The 27,143-nt window shown below is 38.9% G+C and overlaps 1 protein-coding gene across 1 annotated transcript in view; it reads left to right on the top strand.

Annotated features, from left to right (window-relative positions):
• The first annotated feature begins 207 nt into the window (after window positions 1–207).
• Window positions 208–27,143, top strand: part of TSPAN8 (tetraspanin 8) — a 220,382-nt gene continuing 193,446 nt past the window's right edge. Inside the window, exon 1 of the mRNA XM_072741947.1 lies at window positions 208–1,306. The gene's annotated coding sequence lies outside the window, so the exon portion shown is untranslated. The remainder of the gene's footprint in view (window positions 1,307–27,143) is intronic.

Here is a 27,143-nt window from a genome sequence, read left to right as displayed (position 1 = left end):
CTGGATAAGATCTTGGGTTTACTGTCATTTCTTTAAGAAAGAAATTCACATTTAAAACAACTTCTTAAAGATTTAATTTTTCAAGCAATCTCTACACTCAGTGTGGGGCTTGAACTTACAACCCCGAGATCAAGAGTTGCATGCTCTACTGAGTGAGGCAGCCAAGGACACCATTACATATTTTTTTTTTTTTTTTTTTTATAAAAGAAAAGTATAGTCTTTTGGGCTGCAGTGGACCCTACTGGAGCTGAGAATGGTGGCTCTTTATGTGCAGAGTAGAGGCAAGTATACATTCAAACTTCTTCGTCTTAAACATATGCATTTCTGTTCTCTCTTGATAACTCACAGGAATACATACAGGTGAGATGTCAGAGCAAAACAATAGTACCTTTACCTGTGATAGCAAGGCTATAGGCTAAAGCAGATTTGTTTAGTATTTTGTCTGGGTGAAATGTTCTTATTGATGATTTTGGAAGGTATCTCAGTGTTAATGAGCTGGTATGTAATGGAAGATCTCATGCCAGAATTTAAATCGCTTATTGCTTCTCAGACTCTTTGATTGCAAGTTCCTAAAATTGATTCTGGTAAAGCGCAATCTGGTACATGTCTACTTTCGGGGCTTGCTAAATGGATGATTTCCTAATTCTTTAATCTTTGATAAAAGTCCACAACTAGAAACATTCATGTACACCACAAGAATTACTAATAAGCTTAGTTGAAGCATGCCAGGATAATTTTAGTTAACAGGTAAGTCAATATTTCTTTTACAAGTATAGTGAAATAGTGTTTACACAACTGGTGGGCTATTATGGACTTATTTAACTTGTTTGAAAGCGTATAGAGCCCATTATTTGCCCTGCTCATTTTACATTCATGATATAATCAGGCTTATGCTGAATTTCTTAACTTCCTTTCACCAACAAAATCTAATTAATTGGGAAGGGAGGAGGATTTAAGAATAGAGATCTATTTTTCTTCCAGAATTATTTATTTTGCAAGAAAGCATTAGTTCGGCTAGTTCATTACTTTGAAATAGCCTGTTGTATAAAATCAATTGGATCTGTCTTTGATATTATCCAACAAAAAGGAAACCTTTAAATATATCCACATGCTCACAGCAGGCTAAAAGAAAAGACAGTGGTGTATGATATTATCAATTCGTTAGCTCATTTGATCCTCTTGTCTTATTTCATGTATGATAATGAACATGGTTCTACTGGTATGAGGCCTGCTTCCTGAGAACGAATGTCTAATCAAACTCACATGTAAACCAGAGATGGATTTTTCTCTTCAAACTAAGAATAAAGTAAGTGAGAAAAAATATAATAAAATGCTTCAAATTAAATGAACTTACTGCTTATTCACACGCTTTATTTGATTCTGCTAAGGACTACCTGAGTATCCAGACAAAGCCTTCCATATGCCCAAAATGATGGATCTTTTCCTGGTCTTTTTAGAAGTAGACTTTTCAGATTTCTAACCGTCTACCATGTACACATGCTCTTATTTACCCGGGAGGGCTCAGATAGAGCGTAGACCTTATTCCAAAACGATGATGAGGTGCTAATAGGTTCCTATTCCCAGAACTGCTTCCCCCAAGGCATGTTGCTAGAGTATATAGAAATCTACAACCCCTCATCCGCAATTCCGAAATCCTAAGAGCTCTGTAAACAGAAAGGTTTTCTGAAACAAATTTGGTGGCACAATCTGAACTGAGTGGATATGAGTCTTTCTTGCATTTCCTGTTAACATTCACTCAGTTTGCTGTAGAAATATTGATGTCCTCGATTGCAGCATGCTATCCCGGGTTCTCTTGGGAGTTTCATGTAATATATGGGGTCTCCTTCTCAAAGTAGTTAAGTTTTTAAATCTTTCAAAATTCTGCATTTGGCAAGATCTGGGACCCTGGCATTTTTGGCAAGGGGATTGTGGACCTATACTTATATTTGGAATATTTATTTCATAAACAATTTTCAGGGGAAAAGAAAGACAAAAAAGGAATATTAGAACCCATATCAGTGGGACATCTGGGTGGCTAGGGGGTTGAGCGTCTGTCTTCAGCTCAGGGCATGATTCTGAGGTCCAGGGATTGAGTCCCTCATCGGGCTCCCTGCATGGAGCCTGCTTCTCCCTCTCCCTGTGTCTCTGCCCCTCTCTCTCTGTCTCTCATGCATAAATAAATAAAATCTTAAAAAAAAAAAAAAACAAATCATCAAGAGCAAGACTCAGAAGAGAAAGGGAGTAGCTCAGGTGAGTGAGTGGCCATCCCTGAATATGTTGTCCTTTGCAGAGACGTAACTTCCTGTCTCTTGTTCTGGGCATACGTTTGGGAAACGGCTAGTAGAAAACATCCTATATATTAGAAGTTAGTTCTCTCAAGCACTGAAGAATAAATAACAAATGGTAAGCATATTTCAGACAAGAAAAACCAGAGACGTTAGGCAGAAATAGTAAAAGGAGAAGAAAATGTGGAGCTTACCTAGAAGAACGAATTTATGGATTTGCAGGATTTGTAAAGCAAAATAAACGAATACAGAGCATGCTGTTTCCCAAAATGCTTTATTTTGATAAGTCTGGTGTATTTTAATTGAGTATGCATAGTAGCATTTCACTGCAATTACAATCCCATAAAGCGGGGCAAAATATATTGCACAAACATTGTGGTTCAAGTAAATGAGTCATAATAAAACATTGTCCAGATTGCTGCAATTAAAATTTACAGAAACCTTTTGTTGAGTGTTGTTAGGTTTGTGGATTAATAAAATTAGCCTGTTTGTTTTAATTTTTCTTTAACTAGGGCTAACATTTTAATTTTAAGTTTCATAGATTTTTCTTCTTTTGCCTAGATTGTTAGATCAGTACTTGGCAGAAAGAACTCTCTTTGCAGTTTCAAGAAACAGCTATTTTCTAAGAGTTGATCCCTTTCATTTCCTTATTAACCTTCACTCTCCTTTGTTTACGGTCTCTCTGTTTTTCCCACTCCCATTTTCTTCCTAACTTCCCGTCAAGATTGCTGGGAGAGGGTGAATAGCATGAGGGCCATTGGTTGGGTCACAGGGGAAGGGCAGCGTGGCACAGCAGCCCAGTCTGGGTTTGGGGTTCTCACAGACTAGGCTTCAAGTCTCTGCTTGGTCATTTACCACCTGTAGGGCTTGGAGCAGCTTCATCCCCGAGGCCCAGTTTCTCATCTGCAAGGTGAGGACAAATAAATAGTAGACCCCTTAGCAGAACGAGGGCTAATGCATTACAGGGCTTGACATGCAATAAGCACTTAATATATGGCAACGATAGGGGACTTTCCATGATTAGAAGGTAAGAATCACTCAACTCTTCAAGAGTTGTGGAGTTGTCCCCTTAACAATGTCTGTTCGACTCTATAGAGACCGTAGGATAGGAAGTAGCAAATGGGTCTTTCACTTTTTTTTTCTTTTGCTAATGACTTGAGTACTTTGAACGTTTACTGTGGTTTCACATGAGAGTAGAAATATATCATGAAATTTTGAGTTCACCTTGATTGGGAATATTTGCTAGTGAAGCAGCCTGGGTTTCATTCAGCATACCTCGGTTTTCAGTTGTAGTAAAGCCTCAGTTCCCAGTTTTAATTAGAATGTATTTAATCAAAAGCAACTCTTGCATATGGAGAGATGCCTAGATCTGGGAATGGGGGATAAATACATATGGCGCCTGCTTTCAAGTGATTTACTAGTAAGTTGAGAAGACAAACACGGAGAACAGATCATTAAAATACAGTATGTAAAATCCAGAGATGAGAAAAATGCAGTTAGGGTGAAAAAGGAGGGCCAACTAAGTGAGAAAGCCTTCCTAGACAAGGGCACCAGGAATTTGTGAAGTGGAGTAGAAGGATATCCTTGGGAGCCGGATGGGGACCAAATGTAGTCTGTAGGTGATGATTAGGGCGGCTCCAGCTTAGGGTGAACACACATGAAGCTTGGGAGACCAGCAGAAGGTAAAGCTGGAGAGACGCACCGAGGCAGGGGGATTGTGAGAATGGGTACTAAATGCCATCTTCCTAAGCTCAGGCTTGATCTTTGCAACTAGGGGCCCAGGCCCCTTACTGCAGGGGAATGACATCGTCCTATTTCATCTCTGGGAAAAGAGAACAGTGGTGTCTCTACAGGGCCCTGTTGGAGAAGTCAGAGAGGAGAGGTAGGAGCAAGAGTCAGGAGTTGGTGATGATTGGCGTCTGCAGAGCTGAGCAGGAGGCAGCAGTCAGCGTATTAGAGGTGGGCGTGGGGAGGAGGCGGGTCTTAGATTTCTGGAATCTTCTGGGGGCACAATTGGCAGAACTTGGTGATTGGGTGACTCCAGGGAACAGCACAGCAGTAACACCTCTGGTGTCTCTGGCCTGGGAGGCTGGGTAGATGCTGATTATTGACTGCAAAATATTGTTACCATTCTTGAGTCCTTATTTGTGCCAGGTGCTATGCTGGGTGACTTAAGCGCATTCTTTTACTCATTCATTCCTCTCAACCTGGAGGTAAATATAGTTACCCTCTTAAACAAATAAGGAAAATGGGGCTCAGAGAAACTAAGTAACTTTCCAAAGTCACTCTGCCAATAAGTGGCAGAGTTGACGTTGAATCTGTGGTCTCCTGGACTCTAACGCCATGCTTTTAAGCCCTGGAAAGGGAGCAGGCTTTGAAAAGAAGGTTGTAAATTTAACTTTGGATATGTTGAGTTTGCAGTTGAGAAAAGTTTCCAAAATCATGAAAGGTGCTGACTCTTAACGTGGACCTTTGCAGCTTCAAATCTTTCTTGATGTGGACTCTATGATTTCAGCCAGACATAGATTCTTGATCACAGGCTTGACACAATGGCCTCTCTGTAGTGCGTTCTCCCAATGGTAGACTGGATGGATGCAGGGCTCTAAAAACCAAAAACTCAGGAGCTGCCTTGGTGTCCTGACCAATTATGGGGGCAAATATTTTTGGTACATTTTTTTTCTGAAGTTCTTTATGGTACTTGAGCTTTTCCAAGTCACAGTGTGACTGAAGTTTGATGCATTTTGAAGGTATAAATATCCCCCTTCCCTTGATTTTTTTTGGATGGTACTAAGCTTCATCTATTACCCTAGTAACCTGTTTTAATATTTATTCTTATAAAATGTCTTTCTTCTTAATCCTTTTTATATTACTGGGCCATAACATAGTTTCTATAAATGCTTGTTTGATGAGTCAGTTACAAGACGAATACAAGATGTGAGGTGAAGGACTATTTCTTAGGAGGCTTACTAGGGCAGCAGAGCGGGCGGCGCACTGAAGGGAGAAGGTGGCCAAAAGACCATTGACTCGGTGTGTACTCGCTGAGCACCGTTATGTGCCAGCATGCCGACTAGAATGCAACCACAGAGAAGTTTCCAAGTTGGTTGTTTGGGAGAAGGGTCATGCTATTTAAAAACGAGCAGACCTGGGGAAGAAGAGTCCACATCTGGTTGTGTTGAGTTTGAGCGACTCAAGACTCAGTTGGGTATTCAGGCTGGTGGTGCCTCAGAGAGAGGGCAGGGGTAGATGTCTTACGTCTAAGAATTTGGTTCATGAGGTGGTCCTGGTTGATACTGATATTGAAAGATGATGGATCTAAGTGTGGGGACTGATGAAATTAAGGAGGAGAGATGGTAGATAAATAGCTAACATTTGTTGAGCACTAACTACTCGTTGGGAACTCTTCTGAGCATTTTATAGCTAGTGTCTCATTGAATCTTCACAACAATCCAATGAGAGAGGTACTGTTAACATCCTCACTTTATAGAAACTTCCGCTGGGTAGATGAGGAAACTGAGGCCCAAGGTCACCCAGCTAGAAAGTGTTAGATCTGGGATTTTGCCTCAAGCAGGCTGACTCTAAGCCTATGTCGCCAGGCCCGACTTTATGCTGCTTCCCAGACTGAAGGGAGAGAGGAAACAAATCTGGGGACCATCCACCCGTAGAGGAGAAGTCAGGAAGAGGAGGGAGCAGAAATCAAAAAGGAGCAGTTAAAAGAAAGCACGGGAAAGAAGCCAAGAGAGGCTGCTGCCAGGATGGTGGGGAGGCACAGTGTCAGATACTGTGGGCATTCTGTGTCCGTGGACGGGTTCGTCATAGTTGTCACAAAGCAGGTGTCTGTGGGATACCAAGGCTTCATCTACATGGTTGGAAACAAGGTTTTCTTCACTTACTTATCCAGGAGGGATATTCAGAAGAAATATGGCAATGAGGTAACTAGTACCTGGTTGGTTGAGAATACTCTGTATCTACATTTAAATACTCCTAGTTTTTCAACACCACGACTAATTACTAATCGCTGGAGATTTGATGTAAGCACACCCTCTAATAATTTTGAATACCTGGAGGAATAATTTATCCAAGGGAGAGGAGAGTCTGACTCGTGTGTTTTGCTGAAAAGAAATGCATTTAATAATTTAGGGCATGAACAGAAAAGAAAACTATAACCGGAATTGGGTTTAACAAAATTATGTCAAATTAAGCACACGCCTGAAGGGAAGTTACAAATGACTTCCAATTATTATTTCAGTGTTTTAATGAATCAATTTGTAATTCCAGAACCACCTCCCTCAAGACTATTCTCTTAATGCAATTCAGTAAGAATTTATTAACCGCTATTACCGATTCAAGTATGCCGGGCATGGAGGGCCATAAAAGGCACAATTATTTATTTGTTGAATAAATATTTATTGAGAACGTACTCTGGGCTTGGCACTGTGTTTGGCACTGGCGATACAGGGAGAGTAGAACAGAAATTTGGCCTCCTGAAGCTAGTGGCCTAGTGGGAGTCACAGACGGTGATTAAAATCAGACACACACAAACATTTGTTTACAAACTGACCTGAGTGCCATGAATGATCTTTTCGGGAAGCAAGATTTACCAATGAAAGAATAAAATAAAATCACAGGCAAAAACAAGCTCCATTCCTTAGAATGGTTTTTATATCATTAACTTGTTGAGCCGTCCTCCTTCTCATGGAAGATGAAGCAGACACTGAATATTAATTCAATGATTCTCCTTCTCAGTTAGTGGGGGTACAGTTTTACTTTTCATCTGACTTTTTTAATTTAGGCAATTTTTTCCCCTCTCTCTTTTTATTTTTCCATGGCTTACGAAGCCATATCATTGCGGTGATGGCCTGTTAGTTGCAAGTTCTTCCTAGCGGCGAGGGGACGTTGAAAATGGAGCAAGGAATCCTATTGATAAATGGGGTTTTTACACCTTACTTTTCTGGCTGCTTTGAGGGTTGTAAGAGGTGTGTGTGTTGTCTTCAGCATGAAGATGGGTAACTCTGTTACATCGCTGAACTTCCTTAGATACTTATTAAATTGAAATCTTTCAAGAACAAGACTGATGTTTTCTACAGAGTGTTAAAAAAAAATCTACAGTGACCACTCTAGTGCCCAGTCACCACGGACAGTCAATTGTTAATTGACACAAATGTTGACTTCTAACGTTGTTTTGTGCTGTGGATTTGTCTATATATAAAATGTCGGAACAGGTCGTATTTTTCCATGAAATTCAAAACACTGGACAACATGCTTTTCTTCCATTTCCAAATGCTTTTCAACGTTCATACTGAGAGCCTGTGCTCATCGTCCCAAACAGAACATGTGGCAAAAATCTGGCAAGTCTTCTTCTTTCCGAGGAATAGGTGTATTAGTTACAAAGAAAAAAAAATGAATATTACAGACCTTGGAAATGGAGAGAAATCCCAAAGAAGAGACTACTTTGAGAAGAAAATAAATAAATAACAACTTAGCTTGTTATGCAGAGCAAATGGAAAATATATACACTTAAAAAAATTAGTCTTTCCTTGGAAACTGTTGAAATACGTAAAGTTTTTTCACTAAAAGCCATTTAAAATGTACAATCTTTATTTTATGTAATATGGATAAGAAGACAGAAATAATTTAAAAAGTATATGATGGAAGAGTATTAAAAGGAGCACTTCTTTAACTGGTAGAGTTAGAAGAGTGAAAGAAAACCTTTATTCTAATAATAATATTTCACTGATACTAGTAGAACATAGGATCTTATGCCGGTTTATGGGCCAGAGCTCCAGGATAGCTTCTTATGAAGATCAGAATTTTTTTTTTAAGATCAGAATTTTTTGAAGTACTAGACGGTAGTAAAAACAAAAAGCAAACCTGAAAATAAAAAAAAAATGTGATTAATAAAGAGCTTGTGAGGGAATTTTGCCTGCCCTGTGACTTCCTTCCCTCTTGGCTATTTCGCTTGGGTTCTAGAAAGAAGTAGTAGATTATTTTCACTCTATTGAGGACTCTCCTGAAGGAGGGGAAGCTGCTCCCTGACTTCTAATTTAGATTCTTATACATTAACTATCCTTCCAAAAAGGGGCTGCTTTGTGAGTAATCACTGTTACCCCCAAAGAGAAGCAAGATTGGTGGAAGAAAAAGAGCAGCAGCGGATTGCTAAGGCTTAAATTCTAGTTTGATGTATACACTACACTTAGTGAGGTACTGTAAAAGGAATGTGTATGCCTAGTGGGTGATATATATTTACGTACGTATATGTATACACAGACACAAATACAGACGCAGACACACACCCCACACACACCCCACACACAGACTACTGGATGCGAAGGGACCAACTGTTATGTGTGCTACACCTACACTAGATTTTGTTTCATAAGCAAGTTTTTAAAATTTAAAACTGATCTACACAAGTGCCAAAAGCCTTAAGGCTTTAATTATATTTAGGAGGTTAATTAACATCTTTTCTTGGCCTAGGAAACCTACCCCTTCATCATGTTCACTTATTCAACCAATAGTTGCTGAGTGCCTGCTAAGGCACGATGTTGCTCTTGGTTTTGGAGACACAGCAAACAAACAAAACAGACCAAAATTCTTGCCCTTTTACATTCCAGAGAGTTTACATTCTAGAGAGACAATTAACAAATAGATCACTGAAATATATAGGGAAGCAGGAGGTAATTAGCTAAAATAAAGCAGGGATGGGGAGCTAGGAGGTGTGTGAGCAAGGAGGGTGGATGCAGTTTGAAGGTAGAGGGGCCAGGGCAGGGCTCACAGAGAGGGGACGTGGAAGCAAAGACCTGAAGGAAGTGGGAACTGGGACTTGCAGACATCTGCGTGGAGGACCTTTCCAGGCAGAAAAGATAACAAAGGCAAAGGGCCATGAATGGGCAGGAGCAGGCCTGCCATGTTTGAGTGCAGGAGGGAGGCCAGGGCAGCCAGAGGACACTGAAGAGGGAAGGGTCATTGCAAGGACTCTGGCTTTTACTCCGAGTGAGGTGAGAGCCACTGGAGGGTTTGAGCGGAGGAGCCACTTGGTGTCATTTACATTTAAAAGAATGATTGTCAAGGCCAATAAGCACCAGATCAACCAGGCTGTGAAGCTCTATGACATTGATGTGGCCAAGGTCAACACCTTGATCAGGCCTGATGGAGAGAAGAAAGCATATGTTCGACTGGCTCCTGACTGTGATGCTTTGGATGTTGCCAACAAAATTGGGATCATCTAAACTGAGTCCAGCCGGCTATAAATCTAAATATAATTTTTTTCACCATAAAAAAAAAAAAGAATGATTTTGTCTGCTAGGTGGGGAAAAGATGATTTATGAGGAGAGCTAAATGAAAAGGCAAGGCTGTTGTAGCCCAAGTGATGGCTTGGGCCAGGGTGGTAGCAGGGAGGTGATGACAAGGGACAGGATTAGGGGTTGCCTCCTGGATATGTTGAGAGTACAGCTGACTGAACTTATTGATGGATTGGATGTGGGCTTTGTGAGAAGGATGGAGGAATCAGGGAAGAATTTAGGGTTTTTGACCTGAGCAACTGGACGGATTGAAGTTGCCATTGATTGAGATGGAGAGGCTGTGGGAAGAAAAGGTTTGGGGGACGGAGGAGGTTGAAATTGAACATGTTAACTTTGAGAGGATAGTATATGTCTAGATGGAAGTACTGAATGTGTAGTTGTATATATATGTCTGGCATCCAGAGACTCTAGGCTGGAAACTTAAAACTGATAGTAGTCAGAAGATAGGAGGTATTAAAAACTACAAGACTTTTTGAGATTATTAAGGGAGTGAGTGCAGATAGAAAAGAGAAGAGATCCAAGGTCCCACTTGAAATACTCCGAAGTCTACCCTGTAACAGGTCAACTGTAGAGACTGGGACACAGAAACATTACCAGTGAAGGCCAATGGTCAGTGAGGGAGGAGGAAAGTCAGGAGAAAGATGTGTCCTGGCGGCCAAGAGAATAAAACATTTCAGATGGGAATGCATGATTAACGGTAAAATATGCTCCTAATAGATTGAAGAAGAAGAGAGAGAACTGTCTATGGAGTTCAGCACGGCGCAGGTCATTAATAATTTTCATAAGAGCAATTTTGATGGAGTGACGGGAACAGAGTCTACTTGGAATGATTCGCTTAAGCTTTTTGAAATAACAATAGAAGTCATTTAATCCACTTGAAAATGTGAGATAAATAGCGCACTCCAAAAATACTCTGAGAAAGACCAAAAGCAGACTTTTAGGAATTGAGACAAAAAACAACTGACATTTATTTAGCACCTACGTGAGCCCGGCACTGTCAAGCAGAAGTGCTGAATTTATCTGACCTTCACAGTAAATCTATGAGTTAGATGCTAGTTATCTCCATTTTATGTGAGGAAATTGAAGTTTGCAAAGGTTAAGGGGCTTTTCTAAGGTCATATAATGAGTGAGTTGATGGACCTAGGATGTTGAATGTACTTTCATAATTCTGTTAAGGTGATTATTTGTTTCCAAGATATAACTTGTTTGTTAGAAATTTAATGGTCTCATTCTTTAGAAACTAAGTATCATTCCTTCATTTTGTCCATCCCATGTATTTCAAGTGTCTCTATTTTCCAGATATGGAGCTCTATGGAGTGCTTCTACAATATTGAAAATTTATATCCAGTTGCTTTAGTAGTTGTTTCCCCCTTTTTTAATGCAAAAAAAATGACCCCAAATGCTTCAACTTCCTGAATTAGATTTACGTGGTCAAACATGCTAAAATGTTATAAGAGTGCAGTTCTCTAGAATGATTTCTATAGAAGTTTGTTGTATAGAAGTTTATTTGGAGGAACTTGATTATATTTTTGGAGGTACATTCTTACCATAAAGATCTGGAAGGAAAGCCACTGAGCATTTACCACGGCTCTTTCATGTTCACAAGCGCTCTGTGAGGTGGAGGTTGTCATCATATACATTTTACAGATGGGGAACCAGAGGTTTGGAGAAGTCGGATACATTGCCTAGGCACCGAGCTGGTAAGTGGTGGAGTAGGGACTGACCCCACGTCCTCTGAAATTACATTCCATGCTCTTTCCACTACAACATGCATACAAATTTAGTTAATTCCAAAGAACGGCTTGAAATATTATCTTTCCTCATCTGTGTAAAATTGATTACCCTCATCTGATGCACCATTGTGACTCTAACAGCTGGCGCAACCAGGGCCGAAATTTTAGGAAGCACGTATACATTTTTTAATTAGACAAATTTTCTCTGGGAAATATGTTCAGTGGGTTGATTTTTTTTCCCTGTATTAGGATTGGTTCTACCCAAACCTATAGAGGGGGGAAAAAACCCCCACCAGTATTACTGTTTCCTTGGCTATACTTTCCATAGTTGTTGATCTTTTTTGAGGATGTAGCTGGGATTGGCGTGGGGAGAGAACTGCAGTGAACACAGGGTTATGCCGCAGATCCTGGAGCTTGCCATGAAATGGGCCTGAGAGTATGTATTGTTTTTCTAGAATAATCTTACAATTTCCCATTGCCCAACACCCTCCAACCCGCCCCAACCTCACATCGCATTCACAACAAAAGCATTGGTTTCTTTAAATGAGCATGCTCTTCCCCGTGTCTACCTTTGAGCCTCTTTAGTCAAGCTGCCACTTTATGGCCAGAATGGTCTATTAAAAATGCAACTCTGGGGGATCCCTGGGTGGCGCAGCGGTTTAGTGCCTGCCTTTGGCCCAGGGCGCGATCCTGGAGACCCGCAATCGAATCCCACGTCGGGCTCCCGGTGCATGGAGCCTGCTTCTCCCTTTGCTTATGTCTCTGCCTCTCTCTCTCTCTCTCTCTCTCTGTGTGACTATCATAAAAAAAAAGAAATGCAACTCTGATAACCCACTTACGTGCTTACAGTTCTTCAATGACTCTGTTATATTTAATATAAATATAGTATAAATACTATAGATATATATAGTATAAATATATAAATATATAAATTATAAATATATAAATATAGTATAAATAGTATGTATTTAGTATAAATACAGACCACTGTCTATAGCCTATAGGGTGTGATGGGACCTGGCCCTTGTCCTACTCTCCAGCCTCAGGCTGGCACCTTTTCCCGTCAGCCCATTGTGCTCCAGCCCCCAGGCCCCCTTGAAGCTCCTTCAAGGTTTTTCTAAATTCAAGTCTCCCATAATACTATTTCATTTGCCTAGAACTTTTGCTCCTTTATTGTCAGGGTAGCTGATACTACCTTAGAGGTCCTCCTTGATGACCCAATCTAGATTAGACCCTTGGTTATCATTTCTCTGATGACCTTGTGCTTTTACTTCCAAGTACTTATACCAACTTAGGATTGCATTTTATTTGTATGTTTGCTCCATATCACTTTTCCTTCACATGAGCATAAGCCACAGGAGGACAGTTTCTATACCTGCCTCCCCTCCCGCCCCCCCGCCACTACTGTCTGGCTTATAGTAGATACGCAATACAATTTCTCAAGTAAATGAATGCACGTTCACAAACTTCTCAGCCTGGAGCACAACAAAAAGGGTAAAATTTATTTTGTACTCACACCCTAAGCACCACAATGATATTACAGCTCGAGCCAAGACAGCGGGTACATGTATATAGTCAGTAACGGTGAAGATGTTTTATGGGTAGTTACACTAACTCGAGTTTTCTTCTGGATTTCACAGACTGCTTTAAAAGCAAGGGATAGGGAAGGGGCACCGAAGGATTGGGTCAGACGTCATGGTCTGTTCTGTTCTATCTAGACATGTTGCGGAGAACACCATGCAGTTGAGAAGCTGGGGTATGTAAGTGTGTCGGTGTGGGTTTCTTTTAAAGAGGCTAATATTCATATCGACTCATATTACTTTGATGGGATAAGTAAAGATGAAAAAAAGTCACCTATCCTTTATTTTTCTGAATTTGGACATAATTCTTTTTCTGTCCTCCCAGGAAACAGGACTGGGAGCAGAGACTGGGTAAAGCTATTGTGTTAGCCCCCCCTGCTGGTGGTGAGTGACTCTTCTAGCAGAAGGCATGTTGAGATACAGTTTACCTGTTACAAAGTTCACCTGTTTAAAGTAGTTTTTTAGCATATTTGTAAAATTGTACAACCATCCTCTATAATCTGATTTTAGAAACGTTTTCAACCCCCCCAAGAAACCTTCCATCCATTATCCATCACTCCTCATTTCTCCATCCATTTCCTCCTGCCCCTAGCCTCCTGGCAACCACTAACCTACTGTCTGTCTCTATAAATTTACCTATTTTGGACCTTTTGTATAGATGGGATCATATTATGACGTGGTATTTTGTTATTACCTTATTTCACCTAGCTTGCTGTTTTGGAGGTTCAGCATTATGGTATACACGTATCAATACTTCATTGCTTTTTATTGCTAAACAGTATTCCATTTTATAGATATACCATGTTCGTTGATTTTTTCTCTAGTCAATGGACACTTGGGTCGTTGTCTCCACTTTTTTTTTGCTATTATAAATGATGCCACCGTGAACGTGAGTGTACAAGTAGGTTTTATGTGGGCACATGTATTCAGTTCTATCGTGTGTATACTTAAGAGTAGAATTGCTGGGTTATATCTGTATTTAGCAGTTGAGGGACTGCCAAATTACTTTCCAAAGTGGGTGCACTGTTTTACATTCTCACACACATGCTCTTTTGGATAGTTTAAAAAACTAGTACTTAAGAGAAAGGGAACCTCAGTTTAGTAAATATCAATTATTCTTCCATTTTCCTTAAGTACTTTTAGGTTGCCTTCATTTGCCTTTTTATTGTGGCTCACTATCTCTTTTTCTCCGTTACTATTGTGAAATCTCTTTAGTTTTCTCTCCTGTAGGGATGGGTGATGAAATAATGTCTAAGCTTCCATTCAGCTAAAAACTATTAGGTGAGAATAAAAAAAAAACAAATATTGTCTTGATCATTAGCTTCCTCAATGACATTGCCGTAAAAGTCCTTCTGGAGAAGTGGCTTCAAGTGTTGACTCTTGAGTCAGGCTATCTGAGTTTAGATCCTTGGTCCACCACTTTCTCATTGGGCAAAGATTTAATTTTCTAAGTCTTGTGTATAAAATGAAAATAATGCTAGTGGTAATCTAATGGGATTGTTATGGAGATTAAATGGGACAACGTGCTTTGCATAGGGCCAGGTTCATATGCAGGGAGCTCTCAGTAAATACTGGCTATTATTATTAGTCTACCTTTTCCCTCTGAGCTCTTTGGACCTGGAGGTGGAACTATGAATAGGTCGGTAGATGTAGAGATTGCTCCTGGAGAAGAATGGGTACTTCATTAAATAATGGCTCCTTTAGAAAACAGGAGGAGGAAAAGAGTAAACAATTAGGATGATTGCAGTTGTATGAACATGCCCGTATGTGGAATCTTCAGTCTATACCTGTATCTTCAAAAGCAAAATGCTCAGCCTTGGCAAAAATTTTGTGGCATTAAAGGGCTGAAAAATAGGATGAGATAGGGATTTCGAACTTCTTATTAATTTAGCTCCTCTAAAATTTTTTGAGCCCATTTATCCTATTTAAAATCTTATAAAAGCAATAAACCCTGTCTACAAAAAATACTCACGCATGTATATACCCAAAATTTGCATAAACTTTCAGGGTACATACACTGAGGCCCTAAAGACCATGGAAGTCCATGCTAATAAGTGCACTGAGCATGAAAGATTACGTAGTTCCCTTCGGCATTATGAAATTCCTTATTTTTACCTTAAAAATTCTATTTTCATTTTCCTCAGGAAAACTTGGAAAATGCATGTAAAATTGTTGTGCTTGAACCCTTAAAATGTTCAATTTATTTTTACCCTACATGGTTTTTTTTCCAGATTTTATTTATTTATTCATGAGAGACCCAGAGAGAGAGAGAGAGAGGCAGAGACACAGGCAGAGGGAGAAGCAGGCTCCAGGCAGGGAACCCGATGCGGTACTCGATCCCAGGACCCCGGGATCATGCCCTGAGCCGAAGGCAGATGCTCAACTGCTGAGCCACACAGGCATCCCTTTACCCTATAGTTTTAAAAGAAGATTATACTCGTAGATTTTAGGGAGATAGTTTGAGCTTAAGCTCTTGGTCCAACAGAGACAAAAAAAAAATACTCAGAGAACAATGTCAGGGCTCCCAAGTATGTAAGATTCTTGAGCTTCACTGTGATGAGACCAGGTCTGTGTTTATGAAAGCCTTGAACATTTTGTACACAAACACAGGAGAGCAGAATGGAGAATGTGATGGCCTTTCTCCATGCTGGGATGGACGGGGGAGGCAGCACCTAGGGAGGACTGTGGTTCCTTCTGATGTTTCCAGGAGCCTTGAGTTCTGCGAATAGTCCAAAAGCTTCTCCTAGACCTTGGAGCTCTGTCCACTTCTCCAAGACTATGAAGACAAAAGAGTTGGAAAGTGGCTCGTGCTTTGAGGTTCATTCCCTACTGGCTGAGGAGTTCCCCCTTGATCTCTAGAACTTGCAATATCGAGTTGGGCTCAGGTGTGAAATGAGGGCACTTTACGTAGATGCTCATAATCGAGGATGATGCCTCAAGATTTCCCCTCTGTTCTGCCCTCTTCTTTGGCTTCGTTCTCTTACCCGAGCAACTCCTCTGCTTTCTTCCCACCTTCCCAAATACCCAGCGTGTGTGTATCATGTGAGATATACTCTTCCTACACCTACAGGCTTAGTTGAATTCATCATCTAGTGTCGTACTACAGAGATGAGGTCAAATTTTAGCTCTTCACTCTTACCCAGAAATTTAAAATGAATTCTAAATCAAGAAGCTGAATCTCTGATTGGAAAAAGTGCATGGGCATTTATAAATTGGACTATTTTTATGGCTAGATATGTTAACTTTACTCTTAAGGAACTTGAAAGTTATAAACTGCAACTCCAATCTGCTACTGTGAATAAGACGCTAATCAAAGATTTTGTTGTATTTTTTTTTCATGAGAGCTTTTTGGACCTGTAATGCAAAAGGCATTTCAAATTTTGGATTGCCCTTAAAAAAAAAATGCCAAGTATGTTAAATTGCGTACTTAGTTTGTAACGTGGAGGGACAAATTCCAGATTCAATGAATTAACAAAATTTTTCAGAGCTCTAAGGTGTACTTGCAATTAAGACCCTGTGCTTGCTATACACTGGCTGATTCTTTCCCCTGGAAAGCTTTGTTTCTCTGTGAAACCAAAAATCCTGCCATTGATCTGTACTCACAAAACCCTGTTGATTTAAACAAGACTCCCAGAGGTGGAACAAGAGCAAAACCAAGAGACTCAATTTACTGAGCTTGAGTTACAGGAAACATATTTAATAGCAGACAGTTCCTGTTTTCATTGTTTTCCATCTAAGTTCCTACAAAATCAGATTGTCTTTAAATAGATGCTGCTGCCATTGGGACAAGGTTCAGTTTCACATCCCTAAAGAAATAAAGAGTTTTGTAAAAATCCACTCTACCTTGGCCTCACATATAATGAGCCTAAGTCAAGCCAGAAGGATCAAGATGGATATCACGCTAAAACAGTGATAGAATAACAACACCAAAGATGTGAAACACATACTTTTTTTAGACTTTTTAATGTAGCCCTCCGTAACCAAGGAGTGATTGCTGGTGGACGGAAGTGAAAAGGATTTTCAACTGAGAATAATAGGTTTTGTCTGCTTGAGAAGCACAAGACAGGTTGGTCTTAAAGATATCTGAGGCGAGAAAGGAGGGGAAATAGTGGTTATTCCCACTGTTTGGAAAGATCCTGGGTTTGTCAGGATTCCTGGAATTTTGCCCCCATGGAGGTGAGCTCTGCATAAACAGCAGCAACACTAATGCTAGTGATGATGATGATGATGATGACGATGGCTAATATTATTGAGCACATAGCGTATGTCACAAGCCCTATGCTGAGCAGTATATATGTATACAAACATACATACATATATGATCTTATTTACTATAATATCAGTTCGTAGTGTTTGGATTAACACCTCCATCCTGGATGGCTGCATAGTATGATGGTTAAGGGAAGGTATAGGGTTTTTGTTGTTCTTCTATTACTAATTTAGTGACCTTAAGTAAGTTACTCTCTGAGTCTTCATCCCTTAATCTGTAAAATAGCTCAGTATGGCTTACCTCATTGGGTTTCGTGAAATTAAATAATACAGGCCAGTAGAGGCGATAGAGAAACAACCCTGCAGTTCGAATACAGTGATATCCATGGGATGTAGGTGTAGAGCCCTGGGAACAGCTTGCAGGAGGATTTTCTGCTGTTCCAGGTCTTTGGGTATGCAGAACTTCCTCAAAGAGCTGCCCTCTACGTGGACACTTGGGTTATGAATGGGAATAAGTCAGAAGAAAATAAGAGAGAGATGTGCTAGGTTGAAGGGTTAGCGGGTTCTTGGGGAGTGGTCTGTGGATGCACAGTGGCAAGATCAGGAGTGGGCAGGTTGGGAAACCAGAAAAAGTAAGCAAGCTTGTTTCCTGAAGGAGTTGGGAAGGCGTTCCAGGGAGTTTGAACTTTCTCCTGAGGTCAGAGGGGAGCCACTGAAGAGTTTTAAGTGGGAGAATGACATAATTAGATTTGCTCGCAGTGATGTTCACTCTCTTTGAGATTAAAGATATAGTGTGAACAGAGACCCTTTCTTGACCCCCCAGTAGAGCGAATCTATGACTTTGACCTCTTTGGTTTTAGGATTGTCATCAAGTGACCACAGTATCATCCAGCAGGTATTTGACTTCTGCTGCTCTGATTTCTGTTATAACCCTATGGCTCTGAATTATTTCCTTCTCAAAGTGGGGTGGTTCCTAGGATGAGAAAGGAGCATTTCTGCTTGCACATAAGGCTGGGGCTCTTGATGTGGGCCACACAAATACATTTTTTTCTAGAGTTGCCTTATTGCCTATACTTAATGTATTAAATATAACTAAAATTTAGTCTTCAGGTTGAGTTTCAAGGGCTTTCTTCTCGATTGCAACCATTTACTGAGAGTTGGTTAGGCAAAGCAAACCATTTTCTCATGGTTAATCTAGGTAAAACAATGGGAAAGAACATTTGTAGACACTTCATCTCTTCTTACTCTCAACCTGCTGCTTGTTATTTGAATGAAACACACAATGAAATCTAATTGCATACATGATTTGGGAGGGGGGTGTGGAGTGGAGAGAGGGCATGGGAAGGTTATCTGTGCTGCTCACTCTGAATAGAAAATTGATTCTGGGACGCCTGGGTGGCTCAGTGGTTGAGCGTCTGGCTTTGGCCAAAGTCATGATCCCAGGGTCCTGGGATTGAGTCCCCCATCGGGCTCCCCATAGGGGGTCTGCTTCTCCCTCTGCCTGTGTCTCTGCCTCTCTCGGTGTCTCTCATGAATAAATTAGAAAATTGATTCTATTTTAAACATTTTATTTTTTTTAAAGATTTATGTATTTATCTACGATAGACAGAGAGAGAGAGAGAGGCAGAGACACAGGAGGAGGGAGAAGCAGGCTCCATGCACCGGGAGCCCGACGTGGGATTCAATCCCGGGTCTCCAGGATGGCACCCTGGGCCAAAGGCAGGTGCTAAACTTCTGAGCCACCCAGGGATCCCCGAAAATTGATTTTATTTTATGATCACAATCTTACATTCCTTGAAAAGTCTAAATTTGATTTGTTTTAAAATCACCTTTAAAACAAAATTAGATAACAATAGCTTTCTAGGGCACATTTTATTAAATGGTTAGCAATTACTATTTTATAAAATATTTATTAAAATATCAATAAATGCATAGTAATAAGTTTAAAGTTAGGTAGGACAAAAATAAAAAGTCACACTGGATTGTTTGAATTTCTGGGGAAGCAAACATTTAACATGTTAAAATCAAGTAAATGCTTATTTAGAACTCCATATGTTCTAGACTTGTGATGAAATTAGAAAGTTTTTAATATACCCACAAATAGTAACCTATACATAATACCCAAAGGGTAAATAATTATAATTTAATTTCAAGAGAAATTAAAATGTTAGAGGACTACGCTACAACTTTTATTGGAAAATTTTAGAATTCCTTAAGCAAGAAAAATGTGTATAATGGAAATCAACTATATTTGCTTTGAGTTGTTCATGAAGTGACTTAGCACTCTTGGAGCATTTCATGTTTTACTAACGTTGTTAAATCCCATCTGGTGTTTGTAAAGTCTTTTACTATCCCCCTGCTGGGACAGGCAGACATTGGTTTGCATGACTGCGTGTTCCCAAAATATTTTTAAAAAGTATCTAGTGGATTTTTACCAACCGTAGCAGGATGATAGAAGACCACATTTCCATTATGATGCCTTTAGGAATGGAGACAAATGTCATCAGGTCACAAAAGATTCTTCAGTTTTATACTGTGTGACATTTGGGGAAGAATGTAAATGATTAGTGGTTTTCAAAAGTTGTTTGGAATTCAACATTCTGTGTAGATATTACTTGAAATATATTTATAGGTTCTGAGTCAGTGAGATGCAATTTATTCCTCCATGGAATTCATTCGAGAATGTGTGGAATATTGCCTTGAACCTTAGTCATTCCAACATATTCCCTGGAAGTATCATTATTGTCAATAAACAGGTTATTCTGCCTCCTTGAGTGATTTTTATTGTATTATGATCACCCTGTATTTCTGGAAATCGACAGGATCTTTGCATGGAGAGAAAATAATTCAGCAAGAATTTATTGAATCACTCCTATGTTCGAGACAGTCTTATAGGCATTGGGAGAAATGAAAAACAATCAGACATGATTCCTAGTCTCAAACAACTTATAGTTTAGGTGAGGGACAGATAAAAATCAAGGCAAGCTGTTTCAAAAATGGAATATAAGTATCTCACTGATACTGAGAAGGAAATATGAAACTTGATTGGGGGATGAAAAAAAGCACCATGGTGAAAATAAAACAGGCCTTGAAGGATAAGCATAATTTTAATTTTAAGGAGGTGAGAAAGGTCATATATGTAAAATAAGTAGTAAAATTCAAAATGTATTATATTCCAAGAAAAACTGATGTAAGAGTCAGAATGTAGTAAGAGGAATATGTCGATGGACACCTAAATTTTCATCCTTGCTCTGGAACTAGCAGTGTCAGCTTAAGCACTGCTCAACTCACATTTATTGAATCCTTATAATATCTTGGACGGCGTTTTAGGTGCTGGAGTTACAATGCTAAATGTGACAGGCAGGACACTAATAGCATGCATTTTAGTGGGAGGATACAGGAAGAAAGAAGTACAAAATAATAAAAAAAAGGAAACAGCAAGGAGTAATTAGTACTGCAGTACTAATTATTATACTATACTAATTTTATTGCAATAAAATAAAACTGGGTAGTGTGATAAGACGATGGGAACGGGCTACTTCAGGTTGTCATGAGAAAAGACTCACCTGAAGAGGGGATATTCCAGCTGCTATATCGATGACAATGAATTTTTCAAGTGAAGAGCTGTGTGAAGATAGTTGGAGAGCAAGAGCCCTAGATTAGGAGCAAGCTCACAGTGTTCCAGGAAATGGGTCTTGATGGCTGGAGAGAGGGAAGAAAAGGCTTGAAGTTAGAGTTCTTGGCAGATAATCCAGGGTTTTGTGTACGGGATGAAATAACGTGGCTTCTATTTTAAGTATGGTGGGGAATCACAGTTTGTGTTATGAGTTATGTTTTCACAAAGATCACTCTGGGTGGTGGGCTGGGGTATGGAGTGGACAAGTGTGGAAACAGGGACATGAGTTAAAAGGCTCTTGCAGTAGTTCAAATAATAAATGATGGTTATTCTGATTGCTGAGAGTAGTGGACATGAAGACATGCATAAACTTCAAGGATGTCACATAGGTTTTTTTCTCTTTGGGCAACTGGAAGGGTGGTAGTGACATTTACCGAGGTGGGGAAGACTTGGAAGCTATGGAGGTTTGGAGGGCATGGCTCTCGACACCCCTAAGCCCCTCTCCCTGGTTATAAAATGTCAGGGATAATATCGATCTTACTGGATTGTTGTTGTAAGAATTAAATCAAATGAAGGAACCTATATAGAGTATCTTGCAGGGCTCAGCAATTGACAGTTACTTTTTCCATATCCAATAACAAGTTTAAATAAACAGTTCCACACGAGGAGAGGTGGAAATCAATTACACATTTTTCATGACTCTAGACTTCAAAATGTAGTGTTTAAAAAAAAAATTCTCATTTCATATGTTTTATTCTAAACTGATTATTTGAGATCTTGTGTTGGATGTGCTTGCAGCCAGGAAACATTCTATTGAGGCAATTACTACTGGAAGGAGATATAAATGGAGCCATGAGTGGGACATGGGAGATTCTACTTAATGGAGCCTGACTGTGGGGTGTGAGTTGCTTTCTGTGCACCTGTAAGGATATTCCCATCTGAAGATATGCCAGTGATGGTTGAGTTGGATCCTGTTGTAATGCCCGCAGGCTTCAACTTAACCTTAAATTACAGTGGGATACTCATGTCACTCCACTGGATGGCTCCGAGGCTTGGGCCTGTGATAGAATAATTTCTCTATTGCCTCCTTTAGGCCCCTAAATCAGTAGGCTTTTGATTACATTGTTTGCTTTGTCTCTGATATCAAGATTAAGTGGAAAACATGTGGAAACTTGAAAAATAAGAATCACCAGGTTTATTACCGAGTATCAGGCTGTGGTAAGAAGGAGTGGGTCCTTGATCTTAGGAACTGAGAAAGGTTTCTATTTTTGACATGCAATGAAAGCTTTTGGACACTAGAGGACACTTTGCAGACTATATCCTCAGGACAAAGCAACAGCCTTCCCTGTGCTTTGTCTTCGGCAGTACTGGGTTAGGATCCCTGAAGCAAGGGTTTGTCTAGCTGTTGTGAAAGCTCTGTGTCACATCAGAGACTCCTGTTGTCTGTGTTGGGGTTCTACCTTTGTCTTAGAGTGACTCCATGCTGGAGTTGTCTTCCAAAACTCAGTACGGGCTTCCTGAGCCCTTTAGGACCTTCTCCTTTTTACCCAAGACACCTGTCCTGTGGGGACATCTTCCAGATATTATTGTACTTTCTAGTCAGGCTAAATGTGGCCCAACTCTCCATTGGCCCATCAGTGTCAGGGAACTGCCTATGTTCTAAATTTAGATAACTTAATTATTATTTGCATTTATTCCTCAAAATCTGCTCTTGAGTAATAATCATTTAACTATTAGAAAAAATTTTAGTATTAGCTACTGTTCATTTTTTCCCCTGTATTTTTTCTTTTTTTATGGTTTCCAACACATACAAGTGCTTAAAATCTTATTTACTGATGAAGTTGATCAACATTCATAATTGAAATCGAACAAGACGAATTATAAACAAGAAATACAAAATTTTTCTGGATTAATTAGACTTAATTCCATTTATAGGTTCACAAATACTCTTACCCTTATTTATAAGGTAGAGAAAGGCAGAGTGACAGTAGAACTCTTGGTGGTGCATTTTGGTGAGCGGGGATGTGAGGTGCCTTGAGGTCAGGGTGTAGAGCAGTCATTCATTTCTCAGCCTAGCACCTGGGTCTGCTTTGAGGAAAGAAATTCAGTTATTTAAGTGCATACTAACTTAAATTTTAAAAATAAAGATCGTCCTTTTGTTAAAAATTTTTGCATAGTCTCATACTTAGATTGAAGATATGGTATTTATGAAATTAATAACAGACACTTTGTGAAGATTAAAGTATAGATTTTAAAAAGATTTACAACTTATGAAATCTTATAATGGAATATCTTATCTATCTTTTCTTTTATATTTTGGCCTTAAATAGGACATTATTATTCCTTAATCCTTAATTCCATTTGTTTTTTTAAAGAGACCTGAACCTTCTCTTAGACATATTTATGACCTCTTATCAGTGACTTTGCAAATTAACTTGTCTTTTCCCCCCACCAGACTCTTCCCTCAATTATTGTAGTTTATAGTAGACATGAAAATCTTGAGGATTCTCTTGTTGTAGACACTTCACTTATGTAGTTGTTTGATAAGAGAGTTAACTTGCTATTGGTATAAATAGCACCTCCAGGCACAACTGAGAACACTGTATTGTTTCCCCAAGGTGAAGGGCAGGTGCCAAGAAGGAATAGTAAATGATTCCTCAGGCTGTTTGATATGATAGGCTTTAAAGAACATTTGATGATGAGATAGTGAGTAAATCATTGTTTTTGAATTTTCTTTCCATTCTTCTGATTAATTTAAAAGTCAGTCTTAGTTTGATGTTAATTACAGTTATATTTTTCAAACACTGACTTTTTCATCTTAAAGAAGAGGAGCAGGATTCATACTCAGTCTCAGTAGGTATTAATGTATCGTTAGAGACTTTTTTCTTATTCTTTTTCGTATCGTTAAAAAGAACATTTCTTAAAAAGGAGTTAATTTTAAGGTAAAATATAAGTAAATAATAATAGAAATACATTTTGTAAATAAATATTTCAAATAAATGAAAATTGTACTTCACTGATTAAAGCTTGTGAAGTATTGGTGTAACTGGTAAAGGCACAGACTTTGGACTTAAAGTCTCTTCCATTTAGTTCATGACTTGGATGAGCATAAAGTCTTTTCTAAATTTCGGTCTCCTCAACAGTAAAATGTGATAATAACAATACCTATCTCATATGGCTATTTTGAGGATTAAGTGAAATTTAATATTAAGTCCTTAGCGCATTATGATCATTCAATGAATATTAGCCTCCTCTACTTCTACTATTTCAATTACCACTATTACTTTTGTCCGTATTTTTGACTAATCACATACACATATTGAATAGAAACTAAAAATTAAAAATAATACAGACATAGTTTCATTACCATAGCTTTATTTTTATGAGCACTATAAGGCTCTCTACTTCCTTTTAGATAGCCTAGTGACTAAAATATATTGAATTATGATTGCTAAGGTTAATGAGATCTCAGGGGATAATAACAGTAAAGTATGAGGGTGAATGGTAGAGCAAAGGAAAATTAAGAAGGAAAACACAAAATCAATATAACTCTTGGGTTGACTTTGAACTGAGTCTAACTAATCTAGGAATTCAGAACCATGGACTTAAAACTCTTCATTTTCTCCATCTTAGGTAGATTTTATTTCCTCTGCATTCTACTTTATTATATTCTTCAAAGGTTTTCTATATCTATTAGGTACAAGTGATATATAATGAAATGTACTACACCTTTTAGAGTCAAATACTTTTATTTATTTATTTATTTATTTATTTATTTATTTATTTATTTATCTATTTATAGATTTTATTTTTAAGTGATCCCTACACCCAATATGAGGCTCAAACTTACAACCCTAAGATCAAGAGTCACATACTCTACCAATTGAGCCAGCCAAGAGCCCCAAGAGTCAAATAATTTTAGAAGTAGGTGAATGAGACAGCAAGTGTATTTATTATTTATGTAATAAACTGTAATTTTATTAGATAATACTTATAGCAGAATTCATTACAAAGTGACTTAATTAAAATGTCCAAAGTACAGTGCCAAGACTATTGAATGGATAAAGGGCAGTTTTTTCAACAAGTGGTGCTGGGAAAACTGTATATCCACATGCAAAAAAATGATGTTTGGGCCCTTTCATTAAACCATATATAAAAATTAACTTGAATCAAAGACCCAAGCATGGAGCTAAACTATAAAACTATAAACTATAAAACTATAAAACTCACAGACCAAAACAGAGGACAAAGAACTCATGACATTGGATTTGGCAGAAATTTCTCAAATACAACACCAAAACCTCAAGAGGCCAAAAAGAAGGTCAGGTTTCATAAAAATTAAAAAGTTTTGCACATCAAAAGATACTATCAAGAGAGTAGAAAGGCAATCCATGGAATGGGAGGAAATTTTTCCAAATCACATTTCTAATAAGGGATTGATATCCAGAATATGTGAAGAACTCCTACAATTCAACAACAAAGCAACCTAGTTAAAAGTGGTCCAAGGACTTGAATAGACATTTCTCCAAAGAAGGTATATAAGTGACCAATAAGCACATGAAAAGATGTTCAACATCACTAATCATTAGGGAACTGCAAACCAAAACCACAATGAGATAGACCTCTACACACATTAGGATAACTACTATTAAAAAATCCAAAGAAACAGAGATAATAAGTGTCGACAAGGATGTAGAGAAATTGAGGAACCCTTGTGCATTATGGGTGGGAAAATAAAATGGTACAGTCACTGTAGAAAACAGTATGATACTTCCTGAAATAATTGCATATAGAATTATCATGTGATCCAGCAATTCCAGTATATATATATATATATATATATATATATATATATATATATATCCCCAAAGAAATGAAAGCAGGGACTGGTACAGATATTTGTACACCCATGTTAATAGCAACATTATTCATGGTAGCCAAAAAGTAGAAACGAAGGAAATGCTCATCAATAGATAAAGAAACAAGATGCGGTATAACATAAGTTAGAATATCATTCAGCTTTAAAAAGGAAGGAAATTCTACAACACGGATGGACTTTGAAGACATTATGCTAAGTGAAATAAGCTAGTCACAAAGGACAAATATTGTGTTGTTCCATGTAGATGAGGTACCTAGAACAGTCAAATTCATAGAGACAGAAAGTAAAATGAGGGTTACCAGAGGCTGGGGGAGAGGGGAATGGGAATTACTGATTAATGGGTACACAGTTTGTCGGGAAGATGAACAAATTCTGGTTAGGATAGTGGTGATGGGTGTACAATAATGGGAATGTACTAATCCATAGAACCATACACTTAAAAATGGTTAATATGGTAAATTTTATATCATGTGTATTTTATCACAAAAAATAATAAGGTCGGTACATGTGTATTTCACGTCTACTCTGTGTTTAGTCCTGAGCTGGGGGAAGAGACATTTCCGTAAGCAATATAAGACCTGGCTTTTGCCCACAAGGGGCTCAGGAAGTTCCTCTGCAAGTTCTGTCGTAGTTGCTAAAGATAATGTATTGACTTCATTTATATCCCAATTGCTTATGGAGTGCTTGCCATGCATCCGGCGATGGTTGGTTTTGAGGGATCTTTAATTCTTGTGGGAGAAGAGAGGCAGTGAACAAAATGAGTAACATATAGGATGCACGTAGGAGGGGGTGATTAGTACTCTGAAAAACAAAAGTAAATTAAAGCTGTAAAAGGAGAGTAATGTGCTAGAGGTTGGGGTAGAGAATGTCTACTTCTGAATAAGGTGGTGAGGAAAAGCCTACTTAGAGGTGACATCTGAGCAAAGACCTGCAGGAGTTGAGAAGGAAAGACATGAGATTATCTTGGGGAAAACTATTCTAAACAGATGGGCTCTGCTGAGCCTAGAAGTGAGAAGGAGCCTACAGGACATAATAGGGAGCAGTGAGGAAGGGGAAAAGCGGAGCATAGGGAAAGAGGAGTCGGGAGGGTGTGGTGGGTAGGGTGAGGAGTAGATTTGTATGATCTGGAAGGTTGGTCTAAGGTCTTTGGCTTTTTGCTCTGTGTAAGAAGAAGGAAGACAGCAACTGGACTGGAGGTTTTTTTTTTTTAATTTTAAAGATTTTATTTATTTATTTGTGAGAGACACAGAGAGAGGCAGAGACACAGGCAGAGGGAGAAGCAAGCTCTCTGCAGGGAGCCCGATGTGGGACTTGATTCCAGGTCTCCAGGGTCATGACCTGAGCCAAAGGCAGAGGCTCAACCACTGAGCCACCCAGGTGCCTCTGAACTGGAGAGTTTTAAGGGAGAAGTGATATGATCTGACTAATGTTTTAATAGGATCACTCTGTCAGATTAAAAATAAACTGTAGGTGCGTGTATTAGTTTCCTATCTGTGCTATAATGAATTTCTACAAATTTACCAATACAAATTTATTACAAGTT

The sequence above is a fragment of the Vulpes vulpes genome, chromosome 16 (assembly GCF_048418805.1).
Source record: "Vulpes vulpes isolate BD-2025 chromosome 16, VulVul3, whole genome shotgun sequence".
NCBI classification, from domain to species: Eukaryota; Metazoa; Chordata; class Mammalia; order Carnivora; family Canidae; genus Vulpes; species Vulpes vulpes.
The sequence above is the reverse complement of the archived record's forward strand: the minus strand, read 5'-3'. Positions and strand labels throughout refer to the sequence as shown.